A 16,435-nucleotide genomic window follows, 5' to 3' on the forward strand; every position below is an offset into this window, starting at 1 on the left:
CAAAAAATGATTTCAATTATACTAATTTCAATTTCTTTTTCCATGATGTCCATTGCGGGTTCGCTGAATTCATTCTAGGTGTTAAAAGCACATTCTAAATTCTGCAAGTTCTTTCTTTAACAAATACCGAAATCCTTTTTTAATTATGTTAATCTAAAAATATACAATGTCTGAAAAAAAATTATTTCACTCATATATTTTTGTACTGTATGTTGCATAGAACGTCCGTGGCTAAGGCGCTTCTCACCGCTGGATACCGTAGTTCAGATCGCGGTCACTCCATGTGAGATTTGTGCTGGACACATCGGGGGGTGGGACAGGTTTTTTTCAGGGTACTCCGGTTTTCTCTGTCATCTTCTATTCCAGCAACACTCTCCAATATCATTTCATTTCATCTGTCAGTCATTAATCATTGCCCCAGAGGAGTGCGACAGGCCTCGGCGGCCGGCACAATTCCTATCCTCGCCGCAAGTTGGGGGCTTCATTCATCCCATCCCTGTCCCGGTCATTGACTGGAAAACAGGTTCTAGGTTTTAATTTTCACTGTATGTTGCATACCACCAGAATTTTAGATTTTGAAACATTATATTCCTTCGTTAAATGTAATCAAAGCTAAAATTATTATTTTGGATCGCATGTTTACGTCCCTTTGCAAGCTTTTAGGTCTTTTTCTGGATATTTTAGGACTTTTTACAAGTCTTTTTAGGCAATTTATAGGTCTTCAAATTCCGATCCCTAATAATCCTCTATTTCCTTCTCGCGCGATATTTTCATTCTAACAGGGACTGCGGAGAATTATAACTCCTACTAGGCCTTACATCACTACTAGGGGCTGCCTGAGTGAGACGGTAAAGGCTTGCTCGATCCACCCGGAAGGACATGGGTTCGATTCCCCGTCAGGAAGTCGAAAAATACGAGATTTCCACTTCCGGAGGTGCGCATGGCCCTCAGGTTCACTCAGCCACCACCAAAAATGAGTACCAGGTTAATTCCTGGGGGAAAAGTTGGCCGGGCGTAGAGCTGATCACTCTAGTCCACCAAGTGCCTTCATAGCCTGTACGGAGATTACTTTTGACTACTCCCACCGAGTGATTTTCTTCCCCCCTGCAGGGAGAGGCGGGCCTCCTAGACGGTGACGCCGTCTCTCAGCCAGGAGATTTGTATCGGAGAAGATGAGAGGATTGGCGGCCGGGGTCTATTCTAGGAACTGTCCGGCATTCACCTTAGTGCAGGAGAATGAAAAAGCACAGAAAACCATTCTCAGGGTATCTAACGATGAGGACTTTCCCCCTCTCCGTTTCCCGAATACAGAAGCGTAGATCCGTGGCCACCCCTCCTCTCTTCAGTTGACCAGATAAGTACAGAGCTGTCGGACCACGAACCAGCCGTGGCTATGTATGGGCCGAGACCCACCCTCCATCAAATTATGTACGTCTACGTTAACAATTTTGAGACTTTCTTATCAGTGTTAATATTTATAACAGCTCACTCTTACTTACAATAACCTTTCCACTTCTAACAAATAATTTTATTTGCTTTACGTCCCACTAACTACTTTTACGGTATTCGGAGACGCCGAGGTGCCGGAATTTGGTCCCGCAGGAATTCTTTTACGTGCCAGTAAATCTACCGACACTAGGTTGACGTATTTGAGCACCTTCTAATACCACCGGACTGAGCCAGGATCGAACCTGCCAAGTTGGGGTCAGAAGGTCAGTGCCTCAACCGTCTGAGCCACTCAGCCCGGCTTTCTACTTCTGAGATTGATTTTACCCGTAGAATTTACTGGATTATTTACACCGGTAATTGAAGATTAAAATTCACTGTCTGTTTCTAGTTTCAACCGGGTCAGGAATGGAATGAATGAAGGCCCCATCTAGTTGCGAGAATAGGAACTGTGCCGGCTGCCGAAGGCTGTCGCACTCCTCTGGGGCAATGATTAATGGCTGACAGATGAAATGGAATGGTATTGCAGAGTGTTTCTGGAATGAAAGATGACAGGAAAAACCAGAGTATCCGGAGAAAAACCTGTCCCATATACGCTTTGTCCAGCACAAATCTCATATGGAGTGAGCCGGATTTGAACCACGAAACCCGGCGTTGGGAGGCCAGCACGCTACCGTCTGAGACATGGAGGCACACATATGGCTGATGAATATTTAGAAATATTTACGAAGTTTCTGAACAATCTGAAATGAAAATGTTGGCAGCTGGTAAATCCATCTGAAGTTTTCGAACTTCGTTCCTTTGATAAATATTTTAGATTTTTTTCTTTTTCTGGTGGTTTAACCTCACACTACCATATCGACGATTTTCGGTGACGCAAGAATGGGAAAAGCCTAGGATTGGGGAACTACTGAAGTGGCCGTGCCCTTAATTATGGTATAATATTCGTCATGGTACAACCCTAACATTTGCCTGGTGTGAAAATGGGAAACAACAAAAAACCATCTCCATCAGGCCTACCGACAGTGAGGTTCGAACCCATTATCTTCCGAATGCAAGCTCACAGCTACGCGACCCTAACCGCGCGGCTAAATTGCTCCTTACTTTACAAGTTAATTACTGTCGGGCATGGTAGCCTATGTTTTATATCTTGAAATAGTGCATTAACGTAGGAAATAATTTATTAGAAATAAACACACTGAACCAGAATACACAGCAGTTCAAAAATATGTTTACGTTTTTTTAAGTCGCACCGACGCAGATACGTCTTATGGCGACGATGGGGTAGGAAAAGTCTAGGAGTGGGAAGGAAGCGGCCGTGGCCTTAATTAAGGTACATCCTCAGCAATTGCTTGGTGTGTAAATGGGAAACCACGGAAAATCATCTTGAGGGCTGCCGACAATGGGGCTCGAACCCACCATCTCCCGGGTGGCAAGCTCACAGCTGCGCGCCCCTAACCGCATGGCCAAATCGCCCTGTCAAAAAGTTTTTAAATAAATTAAGTGCAGCTGAAGTAATACAGCAACAACATGTATTGTCGCTCAAAAAGCTAATAACGTATACTATGAGAGGGAACTGGATAGTGGCAACGAACTTTTGAAAGTAACAGAGGCCTATTTCTTTCATGAAAGTTGTTATGCGAGAGAGGACGTCCTATCAGCTGCGTTTTATCGAACAGTATTTCTACTCTTATATACTTTCGAAAACAATTTAATCAAATGAAGGAATGCTGAGAGATGACGTTTTCATGATATTTCTTCACAAATAATCACTGCATTTAATTGAAATATCCAGATTTATTTCAAAGAATGTGTATGCACTGCCAACTCTAAATACTGAACAGAAGATCAATTATTATTTTATCTAAACAGTCAGTGTAAGACACAGATTTAGCTCGTACATTTGAGAATCCTCAAGAGTGCAGAGCTGACCGCAATCTTGAAGTTGCGCAGCCTAGCAACTAAAGCCCTTGATATACACAGACAGGTGGAATCTGTAGCAGTGCTCTCCCTTCAGACGAGCTGTCTCATAAAACTCAAGAAATAAAACAAGTTTACTAACTAAACACGACCTCGCAACTCTCTCTCTGAAGCACGTAACCACGGTAAGTAATATGCTCCCTCCAAATCCGGGCTGCCTCCTATTTTCATCGCAAGTTGAATTATGAGAAACACTTGGCTTCTGCTTTAATACATTTTGGATTTACGTAATACCTCTAAACTACAGAGTATCCAACCATTTTTGGTCTAGAATACTCAGGACTCCATTCGCTACAATAAGATATAAAGCGAAAGGAATGTAGTAGAAATATATCATGTAGATGAAGAAATATATTCATCTTAAATTATAGATACGAAGCGTTTTCAGTCATTAAAGTACAGTTAAATTCACATTTCTTTAATACGACTTAAAAGATCATTATTCTATTTGTAACGTTATTATTAATATGGTCTAAGTCATTATCCATTGAAAAGTAATGTTGACGATATTCTCTCTCCAAGGCGTAAAATAATAAATATATTTATATATAGAGTGACTTGTGAATATAAAACAAAAATGGAAAGAGACACATAACTCCATACAATTGTTAAACTATTAAATAAACTGTTAAGGAAAGAGGGGCTGCCTGGCCGAGGCGGTAAAGGCGTGCTCGGTTCGAATCCCCGTCAGGAAGTCGTAAAATTTAAGAAAGGAGATTTCCACTTCCGGAGGTGCACATGGCCCTGAGGTTCACTTAGCCTACACCAAAAATGACTACCAGGTTAATTCCTGGTGGCAAAGGTGGCCGGGCAAAGAGCTAACCACGCTACCCCACCTAGTACCGAGGTTACGGATCGTAGAAGCCTTTACCTTCCACCACTCCAAGGGCCTTCATGGGCTGTACTTTGGTTTTATTAAGGAAAGACAAGGCCAGGAAGAATTGCAAATATTTTTGTTTCTAAAAATAAGTAAATAAGAAAAAAACATTAACGAGAATAATGATTAACGATAAGAAGGATAAGAGGCATGCCTGACCTAGAATAATGAATAAAATTACTAGAAGGTTAAATATACAGTAGAACATCATTAAACCGGACCCCTTTAGTCCTGACTTCGCTTAATCTACTTCTCCAGGGATGTGTGGAGGTGGCATACCGGCAGGACCGTGAAGCTTTTCCACAGGTGTAGGACGTAAAAGGCTGTGATAATTCGGCATGTCTGGTTGAGTGCCACATCCACGGTTTTGGCATTGCAGGACTTATAACATACTGAACAAGCGTATTCTGCTACAGAATGGCACAGGGTATACGTCTTCAATACAGCTGGATGAGCACCCCAACCGTGTTCGTGTCAATTTCCGTACGATGTTATTTCTTGCAGCCACTTTCTCCTTGATGTTCGAGCAATGCTTTCGGAGCGTCAAAGCACGGTCAAGAGTAACTCCCAGATAATTAGAGGTACACCGGGCGAGTTAGCCGTGCGGTTAGGGGCGCGCAGCTGTGAGCTTGCGTCCGGAAGATAGTGGGTTCGAACCCCACTGTCGGCAGCCCTGAAAATAGCTTTCCGTGGTTCCCTATTTTCACACCAGGAAAATGCTGAGACTGTACCTTAATTAAGGCCACGGTCGCTTCTTTCCCATTCCTAGGCCTTTCCTATCCCATAAGACCTACTTTGTCTGTGCTACGTAAGGCAAATAGAAAAAAAAATAGAGGTACTGCAGTGTTCAGTGGAATATCACCCCCATCTGATTTTCATATTGATTGTTATTTTAAGGAGAAAAGGGACGAGATTATTTGAGTCACACAATTTCAAAACTTGCCATATCCATTTTTTCATAAGCTGGGGAACATGTTTTACGACTTTCATTTTGACTTTTTTCTATTAGTTGAACAATTATATTTACACCAATTGTTAGTTTAAAAGCAATTTAAATCATAAAGTAATTGACGGTGCGATAAATGAAGACAAATTTTGAGATTAAATGCAGGACAGTCCAATTTTGGCGTGTAAAAATGGATAAGACAAGTTTTGCAATGAACACTATATTTTAAAATTAGACATTTATTTCAGACTACTCCTATGTGCCTTAGAACGGTTTATGAAATATTCAGAGCATAATGACAATTTTATTTTCTAAAATTTGCTTTACGTTGCCACCACACAAAATAGGTCTTATGGCGACGATAGGATACGAAAGGGCTAGGAGTGTAAAGAACCAATCGTGGCCTTAATTAAGACGCAGCCTTAGCATATGCCTGGTGAGGAAATGGAAAGCATGGAAAACCATGTTAAGGGCTGCCGACAGTGGGGTTCGAACCAACTCTCCCCTTAATGCAAGCTGACAACTACGTGACCCAAACCGCGTACCCACTTTCTCGGTATAAAGGAACCCTAGGGCCATTTGTAATAAGAGAAGGAAAGTCTTGTTTCTTGATGATGATCATTGTTTTAAAGGGCCCCAAGATCTAGTTCATCTGCCCCTAACTGTACGTGATGTAGGGCAATGATATGATTATCAAAATTACAAAATCCATCCTCTGACTAGAATTCAAAAAGACAACGATGAAAAATGATTATAAATTTAAAACAATCCCTGAATTCGACCGCATTCCCTACTTTCCTATAAAATAACTTAAAGCAATGCTATAAACGGAACAAGGGAATGCTTCAAAAGCAAAATCCTAAATCGATGATGCGTGTTGTCCAAAGGGTCCATAATCTAGATCACCGGCCCCTTATAATGGTACTAATCACTGGTAAAATAGATCCATGGTATTCCTCATACAGTGGAACTACTGTAATTACAGGTAACGTACTCTCATGGTGTTCCACACATAGTGGTACTACTCACAAGTAACGTAGGTCCATGGTGTTCCTCACATAGTGGTACTACTCACAAGTAACGTAGGCCCATGGTGTTCCTCACATAGTGGTACTACTCACAAGTAACGTAGGCTCATGGTGTCCCTCGCATAATGGTACTGCTCACAGGTAACGTAGGCCCATGGTGTTCCTCACATAGTGGTACAGGTAATGTAAACCCATGGTGTTCCTCTCCGAATGATACTAATCACAGACCCATGGTGTTCCTCACATAGTGGTACTAATCACAGGTAATCTTATGGTTCAAAGCCATAATCTCCATCTCGTCTCATTTCTCTACCTAAGGAGATATTAGAAAATTATGTTCTACAGATCACAAAACAAATCTAAAGACTAATTCGTGGCCATTGAGATACCATAAGGGTAATAATTCCGATATGACGGGTTTCGGCACCAAAAAAGAAAGAAAAAGAAAAACGTGAATGGAAATGAATCAGTATTCAATGCGTTTAATAATCGTTATCTTGCCCTGTTTTTTTATATCTACCAAAGAAGTTAGTACAAACACATGTTTTTATACGTGGCAGAACCAATAACATAGGCTAGACTCATAACTCCAAACTTCATTTGGTTTTCACCATGTATCAAGTGAGATATTTGAAGACAAAGTGAAAATTTTAGCAATGTATAAAAGGACTGGTTGGGAGTAAAAAGCGATAAAACTGGAGATAATTTTGGTTACTATGGGTTCGAACCCACTATCCCCCGAATACTGGATACCGGCCACTTAAGCGACAGCAGCTATCGAGCTCGGTAAACTGGAGATCAAGGAAACTAGAAGAGCACGAGAAAATGTATTACGTGAATATTTTTTATCATCGCGACCACACAATAAGGATACAGAAGGTTGCTGAGTGTGAGCATTAAGAAGTCCAGCGTAAGCCTTCTGGCAGGTAATATCAGAAACAGTTGAGTGCTTATTATAACAAATACAGTAGGTTTCAATATTGCCTTTTCCACCCGTTAATTCCTAACTTTAGAGTATCTGAATGACACGTTGTGGTTCAGCATATAACGGGCAGTGAATATTAAAATCACTGGAATCTGCCTACGGTGTTATGAAAATCAGATAATGTAACGAGTAAGATGTAGCCGTGACAGGTGGCCGATAACTGGTTACAACACTAAGTGCATACTAGCCGATATTCACCTTCAAGCTATAGACTTGCCTAGCTGGGGATTATTTCAAATACTCCGCCTTCTGTACTTCAGTAAGTGCTTAAAGTGCTTAACGACTTTGAATTTTAATATACACTTTCCCCTTCTTCTTACTCATCTGCTTAGCAATTATGCTGGTTGGTTTTTTTTTCTGTGTTCATTTGGTCTACTTTCACGGCTGGATGCCCTTCTCAATAAATGTATACTCCCCCTCCCTCATTTATTCAAATTACCGAGCTCGATAGCTGCAGTCGCTTAAGTGCGGCCAGTATCCAGTAATCGGGAGATAGTGGGTTCGAACCCCACTGTCGGCAGCCCTGAAGATGGTTTTCCGTAGTTTCCATTTTCACACCAGGAAAATGCTTGGGCTATGCCTTAATTAAGGCCACGGCCGCTTCCTTCCCATTCATATACCTTTCCTATCCCATCATCGCCGTAATACCTATCTCTGTCGGTGCGACGTAAAGCAACTAGCATTTATTCAAATTAAATTGGTTGATACAAGTACGAACAATGACACCAAGTGAACAAGATCTAAATGTTAAGCAGACGCATATTATTCAACGTGTTTGAATTTGTTTAAAATTTCGCTGTCCGGATTGGCTCCGAAGTACTGCTTCGACTTCCACTGCATCAACATTTTCCTGTGTGGTTCCATTGCTACCTGATTAGCACGCTACTCTTTGGTCCAAAGAGTCCCGGTGTCGAGGATTTAAACCTTCATTGATTATTTTCATAGGCATGGGGACTGGATGTTTATGCCATCCTCAGCGTTAGATTTCACCCTAGGGTAGGTAGGGCCTTTTCTTTACAGACGCGAAGGTTGCCCATGCACGTCATCTTGGAAGACCTGCAGTAGGACTACCCGAAGGACGAACAGTATTAAAGTAGAACACTTTCTTTCCCAGTTTAACAGACCTGGGACTGTATACATTGCGTAAATCTGGTTATAATTTACGTTATTGAACACCATTAAACCAAAATGATGGACCTGTCAATGTAATAGCAAGCAGCAATACAGGAACAAGCAACTAAACTATTGTTGTTTAGGCCATCACTTCAAGGACTGGTTTTATACAGCTCTCCATGCTACCCTATCCTGAACTAACCCTTTCATTTCTATGTGACTAGTACATCCTACGTCTACTCTAATTTGTTCTTCTCATGCCGTTCTTACTACCTACACTTCCATTAACAAACTGAACAAGACCTGGGTGTCCTAATATGTTCCCTACATATCGATCCATTTTACCCTCAGCATTCTTCTGTAACACCATATTTAAAAAGCTTCTATTCTATTTCTTTCTGAGCTAGTTATCGTCCATGTTTCACTCCCATACAATGCCACGTTCCAGACGAAAGTTTCCAAAAACATTTTTTAATTCTTAAGATCAGTGTTCGAATTGAGCATTTCCTTTTGTTAAGAAAGATCTGCCTTGCTTATGGTAGGGGCTGCCTGGCCGAGGCGGTAAAGGCGAGCTCGGTTCGCCCGGAAGGACGTCGGTTCGAATCCCCGTCAGGAAGTCGTCAAATTAAAAAAAGAGATTTCCACTCCCGGAGGTGCATATGGCCCTGAGGTTCACTCAGCCTACACCAAAAATGAGTACCAGGTTAATTCCTGGGGGAAAAGGCGGCCGGGCGTAGAGCTAACCCCTCTACCCCATCACGTTACGAATAGTGGAAGCCGTTGCCTTCCACCACTCCAAGGGCCTTCGTGGCCTGTACGGAGATGACTTTGCTTTGCTTTTTTGCCTTGCTTGTGGTGGTCAGCATTTCATGTCCTCCTTGCTCCTGCCATCATTAGTTACCCCGCTACCCAAGTAAAAATATTCATTTACTTCCTTTAAGAAAATCTGGACCCTCTTGTCAATTTATTTCTTATAATTCCTTTACGAGTTCATTACATAATCTAATATTTCCTGCATCATCTGACCTCGTTCCATTACTTTTGTTTTGGACTTGTTTATTTCCATTTCCATCTCCTCCTCCTCCTCGTCCTCCTCGTCCTCCTCCTCGTCCTCCTCATGTCTGTGTCCATACCATTGAGAAATGTCTCCACATCGCCTTCAGTCTCAGACAAAATAACTATATCATCAGAAAATCTCATGGTTTAATGAAATGATACAGTAAAATTCTGTGTTCGTACTCTGAAAATTGCTTGAGCATAGAGCAGAGTTAAACGTAATAGAGATCCTGTAAACTATTGACTAAGGAATTAAGTAAGATTTGACGTCCATTCAGCTTCTCTTCTTCTAACCCACTAAGGTACTGCCTTTACTTGAACAAAAACGAATCCCTCTACAGAGAGTAGAGTTGCAATATAGAATCCGGTGATTGTAGCCTCCAGAGATAGTCCCGCTACAACTTGCAAACACTGCGAGAAAGAGAGAAACGCCCAGTTTGGCCACTGACATCCACCTCCAAATCTACTATTCTGCTGTCAATCAAAGTGAAATCGTTCTGAATTCACAGTCGATGTAGAAACCTGGCTTGCGTGTTAAATTTTTACACACGAGCTAAATCTCATGGTAGGGGTTCAATAACGTGAATTAAGAACGAAACCCATTTCTGTGAATGCTTAGTAGAAAATGCAAAAATATTACAGCTCCCTTTCACATAATAGCTCTTTTCAAAATTTGAAATCTAGCATTTTAGACATCTCCCCACTAGCACACCAGACCAATAATCAGGACACAGACTGAAAATTTTCCGATGGGTGGACAAATAGATAGATAAATACTCTAAAACAATACTATGGGTTGATAAATAGATATAATGGTAAATAAATATACGTATCGTACATAGACAGACTAACCCTCTAAAACATAAACCCAATAATACATAGTAGATAGATTAACCATCTGTTTAAAACAAAGAAAAAACAACAGGAGATTGGTGTGGCCCAGACGGTAGAGCGCTGGCCTTCTGAGCTTAAAATGCTGGGTTCGATCCCCGCTCAGCCCGGTGGTATTTGAAGGCGCTCAAACGAGCCGACAAAGTGTCAGTAGTTTTACTGGAACGTAGAACTCCTCTTCCGGGACATAACTCCGGCACTTTGATGCCTGCGGAAAAAAGCGAAAAATATTGTTATTAAGGAGTCCAAAAATCTAGCTTGACAGAAAACAGGATATTTGTCACAAGCCACTCGTATGTTAGGTGCACTACCTGGTCAGTAGTACCCGGACCTAACCTAACTCCATGGAACAACAGCCCAGAAAAGCCTTGGCCTACCAAGCGACCGCTGCTCTGTCCGAAGGCCTGCAGATTACGAGGTGTCGTGTGCTCAGCATGACGATTCCTCTCGGTCGTTATTCTTGGCTTTCTAGACCTGGGCCGCTATCTCACCGTCAGATAGCTCCTCAATTCTTATCACGTACGCTGAGTGGATCTCGAACCAGCCCTCATATCCAGGTAAGAAATCCCTTACCTGGCCGGGAATCGAACCAGGGGCCTTCCCTACACAACGGGGAAAAGTATCCGGACACTTATCTGAAATTGCACTTAGAATGTACCCGTGTCGCGTTCCCTATTACTGGACATTAATGTCGGGGGCCCACCCTTCGCCTTTATGATGACTGTACAGTAACTCTGCTGGGGACACTTTTAATTAGGTGTCTGAATGTCTGTGGAGGAATCAGTCCATAATCCTGAAAAGCCGAACCAGAGAAGGTAGTGATGTTGCACGCTGGTGTCTGGAGCGAAGTCGAAAGGTGTTCCATTGAGTTCAGGTTGGGACCCTGGGCAGGGCAGTCCGTTTCGGGAATGTTACTCTCCACAAACTATTGCCTCACATAAGATGCTTTATGACAGGGTGCACTGTCATGTTGATACACACAATCATCGCCTCCGAACTGGTCCTCTACTCTTCCCAGTACACAATGTTTTAAAATGTGTCCATATCCTTCCGCATTTAGAGTCTTCTTAAGCGTAATAAGGGGATTACACTCTAACCACGAAAAACATTCCCATACTCCTCTGTACTTCACCATTGCCACTACACTTGATTACAGGTAAGGTTCACCAGGCATTCACCACACCCAAACACTTCCATCGGATTGCCACAGGGTATAGCTTGATTCATCGCTCCAAATCACTCGTTCCCAGTCATCCATTGACAACTTCAAGCGTTGCTTGGACAAAGAAATGTTTGGCTTATGAGCAGCAACTAGTCCATTGTACCCCACCTTTCTTAATTCCCGGCGGACACTTATTGCGCTGGCTGGGTTGCCTGTAACACTTTGGAACTAACGAGTGATTCCTTACGCTGATTTCTTGCGATTTTTTACAAACACCCTCCGCAATATTCGACGGCCCCTGTCCGCCATTAAATGAGGTCTGCCTGGTTGCGGTTGTTCCTTCACATTTACACTTCAGAATCACCACAACAACAACAGTCGACTTGGGCAGCTTTAGATGGGGTGAAATGTCTCTGATGGATTCATTTACTCAGGTGACATGCAATGATTAGTCCACGTTCGAAGTCACTCAGCTCTCCTGACAGACCTGCTCTGCTGTTAGTGCATTTCTACTGACAATACAACTAATATTACTATTAAAATGTTTTCATTCCTCCCCTGAAGGGGGAGGCGGGCCTCATAGACGGTGACGCCGTCTCTCAGTCCGGGAGATTTGTTACGGTGAAGGAGATGCTCGGAGAAGGTGAGGGGGTTGGCGGTCGTGGACTATACTAAGACCTGTCCCGTCAGTCGTCTTGGTGCATGAGAATGGAATGTTTAGTCGTCAGCCCGAAGGCTGGTTGGATCCTCAACAGCTATCATAGATGGCCTAGGCATCACGAAGAGGCGTACTAGGGAAATGAGTAGTTTCCCGTTGCTTTCCTCACTGAGCCAGAAGTTGCTATTACATATCAGTCTGCCAAGCCCACTGAAATGCATTAACCGAACCTATGAGCAACATTTTCACACCATTCATAGCAGGGCCTGGCTGCATAAGGAATTGGCATTACTAGCATCGCTCATACCTCAGTCACTTTCATATTGTCAAAGCCAAGGATAAGACAGAGACAGATCAATGAAAGTAACAAAATTGCTCTAGCCCATACCAGAAGACATGGTGCACTGTAAACACTAGGTCCCGCCAGCAAAGGCATATGAGAATGGAAAACGACGGAAAAACTATCTCAGGATAGACGACGATGGGGACCAGCCATGAGATCCAGCCCTTTTCCGTCTCCCGAATACAGAAGCGTAGAGCTACGGTAGAGCCGTGGCCACCCCTCATCTGCTCGGTTGGCCGGTCAGAGTGCAGAGCTGTTGGACCACGGACCAGCTGTGGCCAGTTGTGGATCGAGACCGACGTGACAACACAACACTCCCCCCCCCCCTTCTTTTATACTCTTTAAACAGTAAATCCTCTAATTACCTAATTACAGATAATAATAATAATAATAATAATAATAATAATAATAATAACCACCATCTGATCGCACCGTATGAAGTGGCGCGCATGATACCAGTGCCGGACTTCTGACTCCAAGATTGACGGTTCGATTCCGGCCCAGAACGGTGGTATTTTACGATGTACACCATGTAAAGCAAGTCCTGGGGTACAAAATTCGAATACCTTAGCGACTCCGAAAACCATAAAAGTAGTTAATGGGACTAAAATCAGTAACATTATTATTATTATTATTATTATTATTATTATTATTATTATTATTATTATTATTATATGCGAATAAGCCTATTAAGACTAGGCAAACAGATCTACTTAGAGGCGTGAATTTGCCTTCCTTTGTGCCCATATTTCATTCATTCTTTTACTGTGGGTTTCCTTTCTGTCTTCAGACCAGGTTGTTCCTGTCTTCCTCTTTGATCTTTCCTCTTGTCAACTTGCCATTTGTGAATTTTGGATCTGAGAACTGGACTGTTTTTGACACCTGCTGGTGTAATTCTTGCCTGCGTCAACTCGGTTTTCAGTTCGCCAATCCATTTCATTGTGTCTGTTTTAGCCTTACTCCTATGTTCATAGAATTCGACTATTTGTTTGGTAAGTCTATCCGGATGCATTCTTTGAATATGACCATAGAATCTTAGCCTAGGTTTTCTAAGAACACTTTCCTACTCTTTCATTTTTCAGTGTCCTTTTTAATCGCATCCTATTCGACACGGCCAGAAGGATACTTTTGGACCTATCCAACGTAATTGCATCACCTTTCATTTTAATCAGGAACCCCTGGATACACATTATAGCCACATATCGGTCGTATAGTTTTTAATCCAAAGCATCAACAGTCATTTTATCAATAGCAATTCAAGAAGACAATTCACAGTAGAGATGAGCACTGGATCTTCCATATCAAGTTGGACATACATTTGGTGATTAAATGTGATAAGGAAAGTGCTTTAACGACAACCATTCATCAGGGAGTTTCAAATAAGTTAACATAAACGAAATTAGACAACGCTTTTGTCTGCTGATATATAGTAATTTAAAGTGTGTTTAAGCTCTATGTATATAATATTTTAACGTATTTTTATGTTTTTGGTGTGTGTTTTCTATGTTTTAAATGGTTTTTAAACTTTCATTAACTTTCCGATTTTGAATTACATGGCCGAAGATGACCCTACACAAGAGTCGAAACCTCTCCCATACATATGAAATGGTGTAGTTATTTATTCCATTTAATTTTTTGTTGAAATTTGGATGATTCCTCTCCTATTTTCTTGAATACTGTATCAATACGGATCAAATACGAAGTTTCTTACTTACGATTATCATCATCACCATCATCATCATCATCATCGTAGGGCGTTATTATTTCCGTGTCAACGCATTTAGATTTAACGTCATGCATGCTAGCCTGTGGGTCAATTTTGACGTTTCAATTTATACTCTTACAGATGAAAAGTAAACTGGAAAACGTGGACGACCTATCGGTGGATTTTTATTCATTTTGTCGGTTAAACACCGAATGTGTCATCAGAGATCTTCCATATGCTGATATCTTACGACATAGAGGACCAAGTGGACATTTTTTCCAGGTCTACTGGATCAGACGGTAGAGTGTCTAAGGCCAAGTTCATGTGTTCCATTCCAGCTCAGTCCGGTGATGTCTGAATACAATCAAATGCCGCAGTTTCGTGTCTGTAGATTTTTCGGCACGTAAAAGAAATCCTACGGCTCAAAACTTTGACACTTAGGGGTCCCTGAAGGTTGTAAAAGTACTTAAGGGATGTAAAAGTAATAACTACGTAGTAGTACCGGGTAAGCAGAATAAAACGGAACCGCTCCATCCTGTGCGCGGAAATTCTTAAGTGAGTTAGTCGGCCGGTGACGAAATACAGCGCCGGATGGACTCAAGGCCGCGCTACCGCGCCAGGTTTCACTCTTTGTTGAACGATTTGCAAACGTGGCACGTGTTTCGTTGGTGACATTAGTACAGTGTGTGAATTCAGTGAAATGGCTCAGGTGGCTGAAGTCGGGTTTCGGTATTCTGTGCCCCAAAGAGTATTCATTTACAATTAATGCGTTCGTACAGAAAAACTATGGGGGCCGTAAGGAGATTATTTCAAGAGAAATTTCCTAATATTGAAGTTGCAGGTCGGACTTCGATTCATAGATTACTAAACAATTTATGTAAGACGTGAAGTTTTCTTGATAACAAGCGTAATAAGACACGTACAGTACTCACACAAAAACTGTACGTAACATTTGTAACGCTCTGGAAAGCGTCTCTTACAAAACCACTTTGACGACTTGCTCAGAAAATGGAAATTTCTTATGGTTCTGTTCGTGAACGTGTACGAAGTTTCTGAAGTTAAAGCCGTATAAAATTACTGCAGTGCAAGAACTTAAACCGAGTGACCCTGCATTACGAATGCGATACATGACGGAGAAATTGAACCTAATCTAATGTTCTTTTCGGACGAATCGTGGTTTCACCTAAGTGGGTATATTAATACATGAAATAATCGTTAATGGAATACTGAAAAGCCTAATCAGCTTCACCAAGTACCCCTGCATGATGCAAAAATAGGAGAGTTGTGCGCTATTAGCGGCGAGAGAATAATAGACCCAATTTTTTGGGAAACTATCAGTAGTGATAGGTATGTGCAAACCATTTCGTTTGTTATAAATAGGTTACGTGACAATGCATTTACTGCGGACTTCCTGTCACACACGCACCTACCATGTGCAGGCTGCGCTGCCGGGCTGCGGGATTAGTAGTAGTAGTAGTAGTAGTAGTAGTAGTAGTAGTAGTAGTAGTAGTAGTGGTAGGATTTATTTCCGCCCTTCACGAACTGTATTACTTATACTGGATTTGGACCTGCCTGGTAAGTCTTCAGACCGAAGGCTGGTTGGATCTTCAAATGGCGCTACCAAGGTTATGCAGTTGTAGGATAATCACGAAAGCCGACAGCAGCAGCACCATAATGTGGCAAACAGGGCATCATGAAAAGAGAGGTAGTTTGCCATTGCTTTCCTCAACCTGCGATCATAGATTTCATGAGCTGAACCTCTACCACCGATCCAGGAAAGGAACTGTAGGGCTGTTCCTGGTAAAATCTCATAAAACGAAATCAAAATCTCAAGTCTACTTACTGTACATCAACGTTTTGTAAGTGGTTCGACCAATTTATCCTTGAGATTTCAAAACTTTATCATAGGCATTGATGAGTACATACACGTGTCCTATGTTTTCCATACGTATGTGCCTGCCCTGCCGTTCGGGAGAGGAGCAATAAAGAGCAGTCGAGAAGCATGCGGATGACCAGATTAACAACCCCTGAGAGTAGGCCTCCCTCCATACAATACGAGAGATATTAACTGGGAGTAACTTTAGTGCTTCTCTTGCCAGGTCCACAGGAAGTGGCTGCCATACGCAATGGGGGCTGAAATTGAGTAGAAATCATCCCACGATACATAAATCTCATTGAGATAGAATTGCCAAGTAGGTAGAACGATGCAAATTACTTCGTCACACGGGACGGAAGCGTTAGGAAT

This window comes from Anabrus simplex, chromosome 9 (genome assembly GCF_040414725.1).
Source record: "Anabrus simplex isolate iqAnaSimp1 chromosome 9, ASM4041472v1, whole genome shotgun sequence".
Taxonomy (NCBI): Eukaryota; Metazoa; Arthropoda; class Insecta; order Orthoptera; family Tettigoniidae; genus Anabrus; species Anabrus simplex.